Source organism: Podarcis raffonei, chromosome 10, assembly GCF_027172205.1.
Source record: "Podarcis raffonei isolate rPodRaf1 chromosome 10, rPodRaf1.pri, whole genome shotgun sequence".
NCBI classification, from domain to species: Eukaryota; Metazoa; Chordata; class Lepidosauria; order Squamata; family Lacertidae; genus Podarcis; species Podarcis raffonei.
This window is the reverse complement of record NC_070611.1, coordinates 68146255-68162861: the sequence shown is the minus strand read 5'-3', so window position 1 is coordinate 68162861 and position 16607 is coordinate 68146255. Positions and strand designations below refer to the sequence as shown.

General features: G+C 45.9%; 1 long non-coding RNA gene across 4 annotated transcripts in view; it reads right to left on the bottom strand.

Annotated features, from left to right (window-relative positions):
- LOC128422761 (uncharacterized) overlaps positions 1–16607 on the bottom strand; it is a 217364-nt gene that overhangs the window by 111246 nt on the left and 89511 nt on the right. The window contains exon 1 of one of the 4 annotated variants that reach the window (XR_008332586.1): positions 7125–7332. The exons of 2 other annotated variants lie outside the window; for them this stretch is intronic. This is a non-coding gene — a long non-coding RNA (uncharacterized LOC128422761). Of the gene's footprint in view, positions 1–7124; positions 7333–16607 lie in introns of those variants that run through there. One more of the 4 variants, XR_008332587.1, reaches the window with a different exon arrangement.

Sequence of the window (16607 nt, the reverse complement as noted above, 5' to 3'; positions counted from 1 at the left end):
CTTCTGTTCCTCTCTTGTCCCAACTGCATCAATATCTAGATTGTATGCTCTTTGGGGCAGGGGCGTGTTGTCTTAGTGATATGAAAAATAAAGGTAAAGGTAAAGGGACCCCTGACTATTAGGTCCAGTCATGGCCGACTCTGGGGTTGCAGCGCTCATCTCGCTTTACTGGCCGAGGGAGCCGGCGTACAGATTCCGGGTCATGGGGCCAGCATGACTAAGCCGCTTCTGGTGAACCAGAGCAGCGCACGGAAACGCCGTTTACCTTCCCGCAGGAGCAGTACCTATTTATCTACTTGCACTTTGACGTGCTTTCGAACTGCTAGGTTGGCAGGAGCTGGGACTGAGCAACGGGAGCTCACCCCGTTGCGGGGATTCGAACCGCCGACCTTCTGATCGGCAAGCCCAAGAGGTTCAGTGGTTTAGACCACAGCGCCACCCGCGTCCCTGATATGAAAAATAGAGGTGTGATATTCCACCACAGGGCCATATAAATAAACAAATCCAGTAAATATGTGTTTGCTAGGGTGCGTGCTCACCATGCATTTAAAGCATATAAAAGGTAAAGGACCCCTGACAGTTAAGTCCAGTCGCGAACGACTCTGGGGTTGCTGCACTCATCTTGCTTTACTGGCCAAGGGAGCCAACGTTTGTCCGCAGACAGTTTTTCCGGGTCACGGGGCCAGCATGACTAAGCCACTTCTGGCAAAAGCAGAGCAGCGCACGGAAACACCGTTTACCTTCTCGCCGGAGCGGTACCTATTTATCTACTTGCACTTTGATGTGCTATCAAACTGCTAGGTTGGCAGGAGCAGGGACCGAACAACGGGAGCTCACCCCGTCGTGGGGATTTGAACTGCTGACCTTCCGATTGGCAAGCCCAAGAGGCTCAGTGGTTTAGACCACAGCACCACCCACGTCCCATTTAAAGCATATAGCTTTCCCCAAATATCCCTGGGAACTGTAGTTTACCATGGAGCTACAATTCCCAGCACCCATAACAAACCACAGTTCCCAGGATTCCTTCCAGGAAGTCATGGTGTTTTAAACACACCTTCAACGTATGGTGTGCAAGAAGCCCTTTTGTTTATGTGCAAAGAATATACAGTGGTACCTCAGGTTAAGAACTTAATTCGTTCCGGAGGTCCGTTCTTAACCTGAAACTGTTCTTAACCGGAAGTACAGTGGTGCCCCGCAAGACGAAATTAATTCGTTCCGCGAGTTTTTTCTTCTTGCGAGTTTTTTGTCTTGCGAAGCACGGTTTCCCATAGGAATGCATTGAAAATCAATTAATGTGTTCCTATGGAGACCGCCTTCAGACCAGGTCCGGGGACAGTCTGTCCGGGGACCTCTTCTGAAGGCAGGCCGGGGGAGAACGGCAAGCTCCGGGGACAGAGGTGAAGGGGCAGCGCTCCTTCGCCTCTTTCCTCGAACCTCTTCTGTAGGCAGGCGGGGGGAGAACGGCTTTTCTTCCCACCGCCAGCCTTCAGAAGGCTGTTCTGAAGGCTGGCGGTAGGAAGAAAAGCCCTTCTCCCCCCACCGGACTTCAAAAGAGCTGCGGGAAGTCCGGCGGGGGTCCAAGGGATTCCTTCCCAGCCCGCCCCGCTCCGCTGAAGTTTAGAGGGAGCCTGTGGGGAAAAACCTTAAAAAAAAAATTCGTTTTGCAAGAAAGGCCCATAGGAAAATTTGTCTTGCGAAGCGGCTAAAAAATCAGAAAACCCTTTCGTCTTGCGCGTTTTTCGTTTAGCGAGGCATTCGTCTTGCGGGGTACCACTGTACCACTTTAGCTAATGGGGCCTCCTGCTGCCACCATGTTATTTCTGTTCTCATCCTGAAGCAAAGTTCTTAACCCAAGGTACTATTTCTGGGTTAGCGGAGTCTGTAACCTGAAGCGTCTGTAACCTGAAGTGTCTGTAATCCGAGGTACCACTGTAATTACTTAATTTTTTTAGTCACACCTGACTGGGTGCTTCTCCAATGTGACCTTGGAATTTAAGAGTTTCTCCCCTGCATTCCTTACCTGCGTGAGTCAGCCTTGCCAGACATTCCAATATATGAAACAGGTAGCTACTGCGATTTAGACCTTTCTCTGGTGACTCATCTGGGAGGCATGGGTCACCATGTGATCCTGAGCTGTGGCTGATTCATCCTTCCTCGTGACAGTCACCTTGCAACGAGGAAGGGAAAGTTCACCTAGGAGTGGAAGTCTGTGGAAAGAATATTGCAATCTATTTCACAGTCCCAGCACCTTGAATCTAGCCTAGCAGTTAACTGGCAGCCAGAAATCTATCCATAATCTAGCCTACGCAAACTGGTGTCCTTGCTTCTGGCGATGAATTTCCGCCCTTGGGCAATGCTGAGGATGTGGTCGCCCTATCAGTCTCCCTAAAGATAAAAACAAACAAACTGATTCTCTTTTTTGGGGGGGGGGAAGGGGGGTGTATAGTGATTTATCAGACGTCAGTCACAACAACTAGAGCATGGATAGGCAAACTAAGGCCTGGGGGCCGGATGCGGCCCAATCGCCTTCTCAATTTGGTCCGCGGACGGTCCAGGAATCAGCGTGTTTTTACATGAGAAGAATGTGTGCTTTTATTTAAAATGCATCTCTGAGTTATTTGTGGGGCTGCCTGGTGTTTTTACATGAGTAGAATGTGTGCTTTTATTTAAAATGCATCTCTGGGTTATTTGTGGGCCATAGGAATTCGTTCATTCCCCCCCCCCAAAATAATAGTCTGGCCCCCCACAAGGTCTGAGGGACAGTGGACCGGCCCCCTGCTGACCCCTGAACTAGAGACTAGCCCTGATAAATAATATAATAAAAACGGGAGATTGCCTGGCTCTTAATTTCTAATGCTGGGATGCTTTTTTAAAAAAAACGCTTTCCCATGACGAGGGTGGTGATAAGAACTCGTGCCCCGATTGATCTGCCTACACTGTAATTAGATTTATACATATATTTCAGAATATCCTCGCAGGCTCTTTGTCCCCCCTTCCCCCCCTCCCTGCCCCTATTGGCTATCTGTTCGATGAGCTGCATTGCTATGGTTACCTCATCTCATGACTTCTTCGGATGGTTTTGGGAAGTGCTCCTCCTCGCATTCAAATCCAGAGCGCACAACTCGCCGCTCTGCTAAGAATGTTCCTGAGGAACTCGATATCTGGTTCCCATGGCAATGACCGGAACGATCGCTCCCCCACCCCTAAAGAGACTGCCGTGGGGAGCATTTTTCATGGGGAGCTGTGGCTTTCAGACGGTCACAGCGACCGGTTTTGTATTACAGTGGTACCTCAGGTTAAGTACTTACCGGTAATTCGTTCCAGAGGTCTGTTCTTAACCTGAAACTGTTCTTAACCTGAAGCACCACTTTAGCTAATGGGGCCTCCTGCTGCTGCCGCACAATTTCTGTTCTCATCCTGAAGCAAAGTTCTTAACCTGAAGCACTATTTCTGGGTTAGCGGCGTCTGTAACCTGAAGCGTATGTAACCCGAGGTACCACTGTATCTGTGCATCCCAAACAGCATGCCAGAGGTGGAGCCATCTGAGATGGTATACAGTGGTACCTCTGGTTGAGAACTTGATTCGTTCCGGAGGTCCGTTCTTAACCCGAAACTGTTCTTAACCTGAAGCACCACTTTAGCTAATGGGGCCTCCCACAGCCACCGTGTGATTTCTGTTCTCATCCTGAAGCAAAGTTCTTAACCTGAAGCACTATTTCTGGGTTAGCGGAGTCTGTGACCTGAAGCGTCTGTAACATGAGGTACCACTGTAATAAGAACACAGGAAGAGCCTTCTGGATGGCCAGTGCCGGATTTATGTATAAGCTAAACAAGCTATAGCTTAGAGCCCCACTCTCTTCAGGGCTCCCCCAAAAATTAAAGGAAAAAAACCTGGATGTACATTTCCAAAATATAAGATAAAAAACAAATAAAATAAAACCTACATACAACAACAGTGTTTTGTGTTGTGTAGGCTCCTATGAAGTAAGTAATGGGCCCCGGCTGCTAGCCTGCTCCCTAAAATATCCCTGGTTTGCTCCTTTCTATATATAGGGTGCCTACATTCTGCATGGACTGGTTGCACGGCAACATGTGCAAATGGATTTAGATATCTATGAGGTCCATAAATTACCATATTACCTATTGTTGTTTAGTCGTTTAGTCGTGTCCGACTCTTCCACTCCTTTCTTCCACTGCCTCCCGCAGTTTGGTCAAACTCATGCTGGTAACTTCGAGAACACTGTCCAACCATCTCGTCCTCTGTCGTCCCCTTCTCCTTGTGCCCTCCATCTTTCCCAGCATCAGGGTCTTTTCCAGGGAGTCTTCTCTTCTCATGAGGTGGCCAAAGTCTTGGAGCCTCAGCTTCAGGATCTGTCCTTCCAGTGAGCACTCAGGGCCGATTTCCTTCAGAATGGAAAGGTTTAACCAAACGTGATCCACCTGGAGCAGGAACTGACAAGCGACTCCTGTATCCCTGCCAAGAAAACTCCATGGACAAAGACAACAGGCATATATTACCAATTACTTTGTTGTATATAAAAGCCTCTTATGAAAGCTTTTCTTGCATCCCATATTGTCCTGATATCTGTGTCCTGTTCCTTATTTAATTAAAAAAATTCTTTCATTCATTCTTGTGCTTTGTTCACAATCTTTTCATCATTTAATATTCTTTCCTGCCCTGCCATTTCCAACAACTGCTATTCAGGAAGCCTTATTCCCTTGATGGTGGAGGCAGAGCGTAGCCATTGTGGTTTGCAGCCATCAACTGCTGTATCCTCCACGATTTTGCCCAATTCTCTTTTAAAGCCTTTTCCAGCTCTGCAGTAGGATTGCACCGTGAAATGAAATGTAGGCATTTAGCACCCACCCCTAGTACCACCAACCATTAGTGATTATTCTCTCTCCTGTTTGGTGGTTTCAAGAGGTTAAATTTATTTGTGCTGTATTATACAAACTTGTCTGGTACAGGTTTGATTTATTTTGTATTTATTTATTGATGTTGTTATTTCTAATTGTTTCATATATCTATATATCTACACACACACACACACACACACACACACACACATCTATATAGATACATACATATATATTCAATTTATAACTATACATATATATTTGGATTGTTATACAGTGGTACCTTGGTTCTCAAACTTAATCCGTTCTGGAAGTCCGTTCCAAAACCAAAGCGTTCCAAAACCAAGGTGCGCTTTCCCATAGAAAGTAATGCAAAATGGATTAAGTCGTTCCAGACTTTTAAAAACAACCCCTAAAACAGCATTTTAACATGCATTTTGCTGTCTAACGAGACCATTGATCCATAAAATGAAAGCAATAAACAATGTACTGCAGTCACACAATCAATCAATCAGTAGCTGAACTGGGTTCCACACAGTCAGAAAAAACAACAACAAAAAAGCTGCCAAAACAAAACCCACAAAATAAACAGCAAAAACAGGCAGACCTCAGTGTAACCTTCAAAATGGAAGTGTGGCACTCAAAACGGAATATGTTTGGCTTCCGAAAAAAGGTCGCAAACTTACTTTTGGGTTTGCAGTGTTTGGGTTCCAAGTTGTTTGAGTACCAAGGCGTTTGAGAACCAAGGTACCACTGTACTTAATTGCTCATAGGTTGTGAACTCTCTCCTTTGCCTCACCCCCTGTAATGGTTTCAAAGACCAGCTGGGAATGCTCTTTAACATAATTATCCACGTGGACTATTCCAGACAGATAGGGCACTGTTCCAGCACATCTATCTTCCATGTTGCTGCTGCTGCTGCTGCAAAACCTTCTGACTGACAGATTCTCAAAGGTGATAAACCAGGAGAGATATCCCTGCCCTTTGAGACAGTAACCCCATGAGGTGACACTGGCAAAAGAGTTCAAAGCGTGACTTTGCACGTTTTTCTCTGGGGACTTTCTAGAGCATATTGTTGTTGCATGCCACCCTAATCTCTGAGCGGCATGAGATTCCAGGGGCTCCAGGCAATTAACCCTGGGTTCGTGTTTCCTTCTGGCAACGAGGCACAGTTTTATCAGTTGCAAAGCCACTTTAAACAGCCAAATTTTGAGCAGCTTCAGCAAACCAGCTAACAAATCAATGGGGTGCCTGTCAGCTGAGCCATCGAAACCTTGGATTGTCACAACATCATAAGTGGGGTCATTGTGAGGTCTGCCTCAAACGTCACCCCGAGCGGGGCATAAAGTGGCCATCTAAGGTCAGGTAATGTATTGGCAGGGGACGCGGGTGGCACTGTGGTCTAAACCACAGAACCTAGGGTTTGCCGATCAGAAGGTCGGTGGTTCGAATCCCCGCGACGGGGTGAGCTCCCGTTGCTCAGTCCCTGCTCCTGCCAACCTAGCAGTTCAAAAGCACGTCAAGTGCAAGTAGATAAATAGGTACCGCTCCAGCGGGAAGGTAAATGGCGTTTCCGTGCGCTGCTCTGGTTCGCCAGAAGCAGCTTAGTCACGCTGGCCACATGACCTGGAAGCTGTCTGCGGACAAACGCCAGCTCCCTCAGCCAGTAAAGCGAGATGAGCGCTGCAACCCCAGAGTCGTCCACGACTGGACCTAACGGTCAGGGGGTACCTTTACCTTTAATGTATTTGCAGCATTGCATCAAACAGTGCTTCACACAAGGAAATAAGACTGAGAGGTGATACCAAGCCATCTTCTAATATCTGAAGGGCTGTCTCATTGGACCACAACCCAATGGCTTCAAGTTACAAGAAAGGAGAGTCCAACCAAATATTAGGAAGACCTTTCTGATGGTAAGAGCTGTTCCACAATGGAATGGACTCCCTCTGAAGGTGGTGGGTTCTTCTTCATTTGAGTTTTTAAAAACAGAGAGAGTCTGTCAGGGACTGTTCAGCTGGAATTCCTTCACTGCAGTGAGGTGGACTAGATGACACTGAGGGTCCCTTCTGACTCTACAATTCTATGATTCTATAAGCCTGGTCTAGGTCCATTTTAGGATTTGGCTAAGCACTGAAATCACTGAAATGGGGACGTGGGTGGTGCTGTGGGTTAAATCACAGAACTTAGGACTTGCTGATCAGAAGGTCGGTGGTTCGATTCCCCACGATGGGGTGAGCTCCCGTTGCTCGGTCCCTGCTCCTGCCAACCTAACAGTTCAAAAGCACGTCAAAGTGCAAGTAGATAAATAGGTACCACTCCGGCGGGAAGGTAAAGGGCGTTTCCGTGCGCTGCTCTGGTTCGCCAGAAGCAGCTTAGTCATGCTGGCCACATGACCCGGAAGCTGTACGCCGGCTCCCTTGGCCAATAAAGCGAGATGAGCGTCGCAACCCCAGAGTCGGTCACGACTGGACCTAATGGTCAGGCGTCCCTTTACCTTTAATCACTGAAATAATATATACATTACTGTGACTACTTAAACATACAGTCATACCTTGGAAGTCAAAGGGAATCCGTTCCGGAAGTCTGTTCGACTTCCAAAATGCTCAAAAACCAAAGCTCCTGCAGCCAATCAGAAGCTGCGGAAACCCCGTCGGATGTTTGGCTTCCAAAAATAGTTTGCAAACCAGAACACTCACTTCTGGGTCTGTGGCATTCAGGAGCCAAAACGTTCGAGAACTAAGCTGTTCAAAAACCAAGGTACGACACTGTGTGTGTTTGTGTGTAATCTGCCTCCAGCAGCTGCTCTGATAATAAGAAAAATGCAACTATGCTATTTCCAAGGTGGCAGTTCTAGAGCTTTGAGGATGGAATGCTCAGAAGGCCTTCATTCACTGAAGCTAAGCAATGTTGGTACTATCCTCTAGGCTGAGGCAAAAAAATGGATTCCCAAGACCCAGATATAAAGTCCCGAAGGGCCACATTTGGCTCCCAAGCGCGGGGGTCCTCACATCTGTCCTAAAATCTGTTTTTGTTGTTGCTGTTTTAACTCAGTGATTATTATTATTATTCAATTCTCATGAAGTTCCGTGGAACAAGACACAACTTCAGGTAGGAAGTTCAGCTCCCAGTGGGATCAGCTGATTTCCTTGGAAACTGAAGATCCCCTTAAAAAATAATAATTTCCATGCCCCATTACCGTAACATCGACTAATCAAACCTGATGATTTTTCCTTCTCGACAGCACATGTCATTTCATTTCTGATTGGAGAGAACCATTGGCCCACGAGATGGAGTTGCATTCCGACAAGGCCCTTCAAACTGGATGGAGAGCATGGATGAAAGTTGTTGATGTTGGCTGATTTCAGGTGGGTGGGTGGGTGGGGGTGAGGATGAGGACATTCTTTGGCTGTAGCGCAAGACACATCTTTGTCCCAGCAGCTCTTGAGGCCACCTGACATCTCTTTTGTACACAACAGAGACTTGTTTAATCCAGTCTGCTCAACACTTCCTACACTCCATTGTCAGGGCATTAAAGATAAAGGGACCCCTGACCATTAGGTCCAGTCGTAACCAACTGGGGTTGCGGTGCTCATCTCACTTTATTGGCCGAGGGAGCCGGTGTACAGTTTCCGGGTCATGTGGCCAGCATGACTAAGCCGCTTCTGGCGAACCAGAGCAGCGCACAGAAACGCTGTTTACCTTCCCGCCGGAGCGGTCCCTATTTATCTACTTGCACTTTGAAGTGCTTTCGAACTGCTAGGTTGGCAGGAGCAGGGACCAAGCAACGGGAGCTCACCCCATAGCGGGGATTCGAACCGCCGACCTTCTGATCGGCAAGTCCTAGGCTCTGTGGTTTAACCCACAGCGCCACCTGAGTCCACTATGTTAACAATCAATAAATTTGTGTATGTTTATTCAAAACCTGCCAAGGAGTCCAATTCATTTTGTTGTCTTTTTAAGTAATTTGTAAAAAGTTCCCATTCTTCTTTGAAGTCACAGTTGTCCTTATCTCGCAATTTGTATGTCAGTTCCGCAAGTTCCGCATAGTTCATCAATTTCTCTTGCCACTGTTCTTTTGTTGGTGTTTCCTCATTCTTCCATCCTTGTGCTATCAAGACTCTTGCCGCTGTTGTAGCATACATAAATATTTCTTTTGCTTTCCTTGGCAGGTCTTGTCCTACAGGCGTCTTTTAATTTTGTGACTGCTGTCACCATCTGCAGTGATCATGGAGCCCAAGAAAGTAAAATCTCTCACTGCCTCCATTTCTTCCCCTTCTATTTGCCAGGAGGTGATGGGACCAGTGGCCATGATCTTAGTTTTTTTGACGTTGAGCTTCAGACCATATTTTGCGCTCTCCTCTTTCACCCTCATTAAGAGGTTCTGTAATTCCTTCTCACTTTCTGCCATCAAGGTTGTGTCATCTGCATATCTGAGGTTGTTGATATTTCTTCCGGCAATCTTAATTCTGGCTTGGTATTCATCCAGTCCAGCCTTTCACATGATTTTTTTTTTTTAAAAAAAACCACACAACTTGCTACAGAAATGTAGAGAATTGAACCTAAGGTCAGAAAAACGAGAAAATGAAAGTACTAAAATCGACAGATCCTTTCATCCCTTGGACCACGTTTATTGTGGGAGTGGGTGAGACTAGAGGTCACTGAAAAAAATATGTTTTGCACAGAGAAGGTCACAGGTTCAACCCCCTCACAACATCTCCAGTTAAAAGGATGAAGTTTTCAATTTCCTCTTTTGCTTTTCGCACCTCCAATCCTGACATACACATTCAATTTCTGCCCGTAAGTCTGCATGTGGCATGTGGCTGATTTGTATTTTCCAGTCTTCTCTGAAACTGTCTGAAATGAGTTCACACTCTATGCTTCCCGAAGGCAGTCAGAAAATTTTGTGTGTGTGTGTGTTTGAGGCACAGAGGGGATTGGAACACAACCACTTGACTTCTTTAGAGTCTGGCTGTCTGTTAAAAAGAGAGAGAGAGAGAGAGAGAGAGAGAGAGAGAGAGAGAGAGAGAGAGGAGAATATCTGTCCAATTCCCATAGCAGTCCTCAGCTGTGTCCTTGTTTCACCTCCTCAGCCAACCTCCTGAATCCCAAATTATGCAAATAGCGGGCAATTTCAGAGGCAGAGAACTGAAGCCACAGTTGTCAAATCAGCCGTGCTAAATTCCGATGGCGTTGGAGCCGGCGGAGGAACGCGGCTCCCTTCCCTATTAAAAACAGAACCGTTGCGAGTGATTAACAGTGTCAGCTAATTAACTGGAAGAAGGGACGTCTGTGCATGTCGTTGAAAACCGCAGGTCATGAGGTTTCGTGGATTCTCAGCCTCGGAGGCTGAGTGTTTGTCTCGCTAGCCTCAAAAGATGAAAGATATAAAAGCAGGTGAGATGATGCTGCAGTAAACATGCGTCTCAGTTATGTAATGCAGCCCACTTCTCGCCACACTTTGCTGATCATGGAATCATAGAGATGGAAGGGACCCCAAGGGTCATCTAGTCCAACCCCCTGCTGCAATGCAGGAATCTCAGCTAAAGCATCCCTGACAGATGGCCACCCAACCTCTGCTGAAAAGCCTCCAAGGAAGGAGAGCCCACAACCTCCCGTGGGAGTCCGTCCCACTGTCAAACTGCTCTTACGGTCAGAAAGTTCTTCCTGATGTTTCGTCAGAATCTCCTTTTTTGTAACTTGAAGCCGCGGGTTCGAGTCCTACCCTCCAGAGCAGGAGAAAACAAGCTTGTTCCCTCTTCCATATGACAGCCCTTGAGATATTTGAAGATGGCTCTCATATCCTCTTATCCAGGCTAATTCTAGCTTCCCCTCCCTATCCTCCTCTTTGCTGAGTTTCTATATTTATTTAGAGCGTTTGTACCCCTATCTTCAGTCAAAAAGGTTTCCGGAGTAATAATAATGTTAATAATAATTTTTTATTTATGTTAAGTTGTGGGTGAACATATCAGCCGACACAGCGATTCTTCAAACAGCTCTTGTTTATTCACAGGCCAGGACAGAACTGAACTGAAGGGTTCAGTCAGCCTGCTTATATAGAGCTCCAGGACAATGTAACTGTAACAATTTTCTAAAACTATCCAATCACTGAACGTCACTTTTGATCCCTTATTTACATAACTATCTACAGTATCCCCCTGCTGGCCCAGGGTGAGAACTTCAGTACATAACAATTTATACCCTGCCCATCTGGCTGGGCTTCCCCAGCCACTCTGGGTGGCTTCCAACAAAATATTAAAATACAGTAATGCATCAAACATTAAAAGCTTCCCTAAACAGGGCTGCCTTCAGATGTCTTCTAAAAGTCTGGTAGTTGTTGTTCTCTTTGACATCTGGTGGGAGGGCGTTCCACAGGGCGGGCACCACCACTGAGAAGGCCCTCTGCCTGGTTCCCTGTAACTTGGCTTCTCGCAGTGAGGGAACCGCCAGAAGGCCCTCGGCGCTGGACCTCAGCGTCCGGGAAGAACTATGGGGGTGGAGACACTCCTTCAGATATACTGGACCGAGGCTCTTTAGGGCTTTCAAGGTCAGCACCAACACTTTGAATTGTGCTTGGAAACGTACTGGGAGCCAATGTAGGTCTTTCAAGACCGGTGTTATGTGGTCTTGGTGGCCGCTCCCAGTCACCAGTCTAGCTGCCGCATTCTGGATTAATTGCAGTTTCCGGGTCATCATCAAAGGTAGCCCGAGGTAGAGCGCATTGCAGTAGTCTGAGCAGGAGACAATCAGAGCATGCACCACTCTGGCGAGACAGTCCGCGGGCAGGTAGGGTCTCAGCCTGCATACCAGATGGAGTGGCTTATATACAATCAATACAAGATAGTCTTGGCCCGCAGGCTTACAATCTAAACACACACACACACACACACACACACACACACACACACACGACACAAAGGAAAACGGACAGGGAGAGGAAAAAGTGCAAACTCAGGCACCTGTTGAGAGCAGATCAAGGTTGAGTGCCCAATGGACCAGCCTTCACTGTGTGTTTGTTCCCGCTTACCCTTTGGCTATATATTTGTAAATGCAGTAAGAGGAACCCTTTGATGGTAAGAGCTGTTCAGCAGTGGAAAGGATTACTTGTTGGAGGAAAATATGAATCCCTGTGAGCCACATGTTTGGGGTAAATAACAGAAGAATCAGCTGGGTGCCTGGATTCAAAATGCAGGGCTAAACTCATTCTCCAGCAGGAGAGAGACACCAGTAGCAGATTGTAAACACACAAAAGCCAAGCAGTGATATAGCATTAGGAATATAGGTTGTTAGACCCTTTTATGCTGTTTAGTCTGCTTGCAAACAGCACTGCTCTCTTTCTACCCCTCCTGCAATAAACAGACTACATACTGGAAGTTAAAAATGCTTTACTTACTGATTCAAAGGTCCAGTTCATGCATTTATCCAAGTGGCAGCAAGGAGAACACAGGCAGAAATCTCTTGGGTAGAAAATACAGAAAGATAGCTTCAACTACATTTGCTCTAAACCCGTAGCAAAGCTTAGATACGTCCTTCCTTGTACAGTAGGTTGCATGGCACAGAGACAGAGGAAACAGGAAGAGAAGGTTTCTTTTCCTTTCTCATTGGAGAAGAGGGGTTGCAACCTAGTTGGGTCTAGGAATCTAACTCTGTGTTCTTAACCCCTTCATGCACCAACTAGCACTCATGCATATACTGTATATGTTTGAATGGGGAAGGCTGGAGACTTTTAAGCAGAGGCTGGATGGTCATCTGTCATGATTGCTGCATCGCAGGGGGTTGGACTAGATGCCCCTTGGGGTTCCCTTCCAACTCTATAACTCTGTGATTCTGTGAAATATTACAGACACTATAACCATGCTGTGCTCATCTCACCCAAAACTCAATACATGCAAGGATATTATAATATCTGTGGCTGCTCCCACCTAGTCTTGATCAGATGACCATAGCCTGGAAGGAAAAGCAGATGGGTAGGAGGGGGGACGGGACACACAGAGATTATATAACCGGCATAAAAAGGATTAGTATTTTTCCTCTGTTCCAATTCTAGCGAATATCAAATGTACATGACATGCCATCACTTGGGTATAAAAATAAGAACGATAATTTCTAAGCAACCTTGCTTTTCCAGTTATCAGACAATTCCCCCGGGCGTCGCCTTTCCTTGAAATGCTTCAGAGAAATCAGTCTGGTATTTACGCCGCAGTGGCAAGCATATTTCTCTCGCTCCAGTTAAAATTTGCTTTGGGAAGATGGGGCAATTTCTTCGCTGAATGTCAACTGGGCGGCAGGTAGATGGGATGGCAAAGTGGATCAGATCTAGCCAGCTACAGGGTGGCAAAGGATCTGAAAAGAAAGGGCTGGCGCTGTGCTGCTTTTATTGCAATTATTTGTGGGGTTTTAATATATTTTATATGTGTGCATATAGTTTCAAATCTATCAGTGTTTAATTGGTCTTTCTGTGTTTCCAGAGGTTCTTGGTTTTATCACTAAGTCGCCTTGAGTCCAGTCAGGGCAAATGGGGTTTCTGTACTGTACTGTATGTGTATATAATGTATTCTATTATGTAATAATACTTTATTCTTTTATATATAAAATATGTAAAAGAATAAACAGGGGTTATGCATTATGGTTTGATTTCAGATTGTTTATGCATAAGGAGGGGAGGTTTATAATGGATGATCCCTCTAGCTTATGCTAGAAGTACAGGACCACTAACATTTCTCCAGTGAAAATAGGGGCGTCCCATTCCATAACGATAATTTTACTATTTATACCCCCACACGTCCTACTGGGTTGCCCCAGCCAATGTGGGCAGCTTCCAACATATATAAAAACATAAAAAAAATTAAACATAAAATAATCCACTTCCCTACACAGGATTGCCTTCAGACAGCTTGGGGGTTGGACAACTCCATACCCTCTAACATTTCTCCAATGAAAATAGGGACATCCTAAAGGAAAAGTGGAAAATTTTGAGATCAAATTAGAAACTGGGACTGCTTCTCTAAATCTTGGACGTCCCTGGAAAATAGGGACACTTGGAGGGTCTGGAAGTATGAGTTATGTGAAAATACATTCAATAAGAAACAACACACTCACGCTCCTTTACTATATACCGGTATATATATCTCAAAGGAATTAAGATTAACATCTTTGTTTGATCCACCATGTGCTCAACATATTGCTAATTAATGTGGTATTTCCCCACCCCTTCCCCCTTTTCCATTTTTTGGGTTAAATTTATATACTGCCCTTCTTCCGAAGATCACAGGGCAGTTTACAGCACAACACCACAAAATGCATAACATAATAACAGCAACAAAAATACCCCCCCAACACATTTAAAAGGCCATAGATTGTTTCGTCAGCCAAAGACCTGGTTATAGATAAATGTTTTGTCTGGTGCCTAATAATAATAATAATAATAATAATAATAATAATAATAATAATTTATTATTTATACCCCGCCCATCTGGCTGGGCCTCCCCAGCCACTCTGGGCGGCTTCCATAGAAACCAAAGATACACCAAAATATCACATGTTATGATATGTAAGGAAGGTGCCAGGCGAGCCTCACTATGGAGAGCATTCCACAAACGGGGAGCCACCACAGAAAAGGCCCTGTTCTTGTGTAGCCACCCTTTGGAGCTCTTCTGGAGGAGGCACATGAAGAAGGGCCTCAGAGGATGGTTTCAGGGCCTGGGTCAGCTTTTCTCTTCCAAATATGTAGCAATGTTTGTCAAACCACAGCAATAGTTATGCTGCATGATGCTTTTCTGCTGGTATCTTTTCTCTTCTCATTCTTATTTTCCTTCACAATTTTAACTCATGAGCTATTGCTGCAATTTGCTCCGATTGTATATTTTATCTTTATGAACGCTGTTTTTATTGTGTTATGTTATGTGAGATGGTCTTTGACCGTAATAAATTATCTAACTCTAACTCTATTTTCCTTCTGTACATTTTCCCTTTCAATAAAAATTATATACCGTATTTGTCGCTCTATAAGACGCACCAGACCACAAGACGCACCTAGTTTTTGGAGGAGGAAAACAAGAAAAAAATATTCTGAATCTCAGAAGCCAGAACAGCAAGAGGGATCGCTGCGCAGTGAAAGCAGCAATCCCTCTTGCTGTTCTGGCTTCTGGGATAGCTGCACAGCCTGCATTTGCTCCATAAGACGCACACACATTTCCCCTTACTTTTTAGGAGGGAAAAGGTGAGTCTTATAGAGCAAAAAACACGGTATATGTAAAATGAAAGAAGTAGCCGCACGTCAGGTCTTCCTGAGACGAGGACTTTGAAGGCATCCTGTTGATCCTTCCCTCAGCCATTCCCCATTCTTATTTTCTTAGTAAGGACAGCCACTGGCATCGAACGGCTCTGCCCATTTCTCGCTCCAACTATGTTGGCTTTGCAATTTTTGAAAGTCCCACAGGCCATTCATTTCCAGGGTGTTGGGTAGCATGCCACAACAGAGGAAGATAAAAGCTGCTCTGTGCCTTGTTTCAATAATGTAATCGGATGCTGGAATCCAGGATCAGACCTCGGTCATCCGAGGACGAAGGATGCTGAGACAAGCCCAGAACAGGCTGCAGGAAGGAATCTCTCTACCCGCAATCAGTTGGGCTGGGATGGCAGCAAAGCAGATGCCTTATGTAACTGAGATGGCTTGCGATGCTTGCTTGCATAACCCTTTGCAAATAGAAATCTAGCATGCCATGGGGGAGGGTTCTGCCCCTGATGCGCTAGCTTTTTATATTCTGGAAGTTGTCCGTTTGCAACTGCATAGGTTCCAACATTTCTCCGATGAAAATAGGGATGTCCTATTCAATAATAATAAGGGACAATAAATAAGGGACACGGGTGGCGCTGTGGGTTAAACCACAGTGCCTAGGACTTGCCAATCAGAAGGTTGGTGGTTCGAATCCCCACAACGGGGTGAGCTCCCGTTGCTCGGTCCCTGCTCCTGCCAACCTAGCAGTTCGAAAGCACATCAAAGTGCGAGTAGATAAATAGGTACCACTCCAGCGGGAAGGTAAACGGCTAAACCCGGAAGCTGTACGCCCTTTACCTTTTATATAATAATAATAATAATAATAATAATAATAATAATAATGCCCTGACCATCTGTCTGGGTTGCCCCAGCCACTCTGGGCGGCTTCCAACATATATAAAGGTAAAGGGACCCCTGACCATTAGGTCCAGTCGTGGCCGACTCTGGGGTTGCGGCACTCATCTCACTTTATTGGCCGAGGGAGCTGGCATACAGCTTCCGGGTCATGTGGCCAGCATGACTAAGCCGCTTCTGGCGAACCAGAGCAGCGCACGTAAACGCCATTTACCTTCCCGCCGGAGTGGTACCTATTTATCTACTTGTACTTTGACGTGCTTTCGAACTGCTAGGTTGGCAGGAGCAGGGACCGAGCAACGGGAGCTCACCCTGTCGTGGGGATTCGAACCGCCAACCTTCTGATCGGCAAGTCCTAGGCTCTGTGGTTTAACCCACAGCGCCACCCGCGTCCCTCCTCCAACATATATAAAAACATAATAAAACATGAAACATTAAAAAACCTTCCCTATACAGAGCTGCCTTCAGATGTCTCCTGAAGGTAGTATAGCTACTTGTCTCCTTGACTTGGGGGGGGGGGAGTGTCACATAACTCCATACCCTCCAAAATTTCTCTGATGAAAATAGGGATGTCCCAGAATCCTTCGCACAGCATCTAATTATGCTTCATTATCCCTGGCTT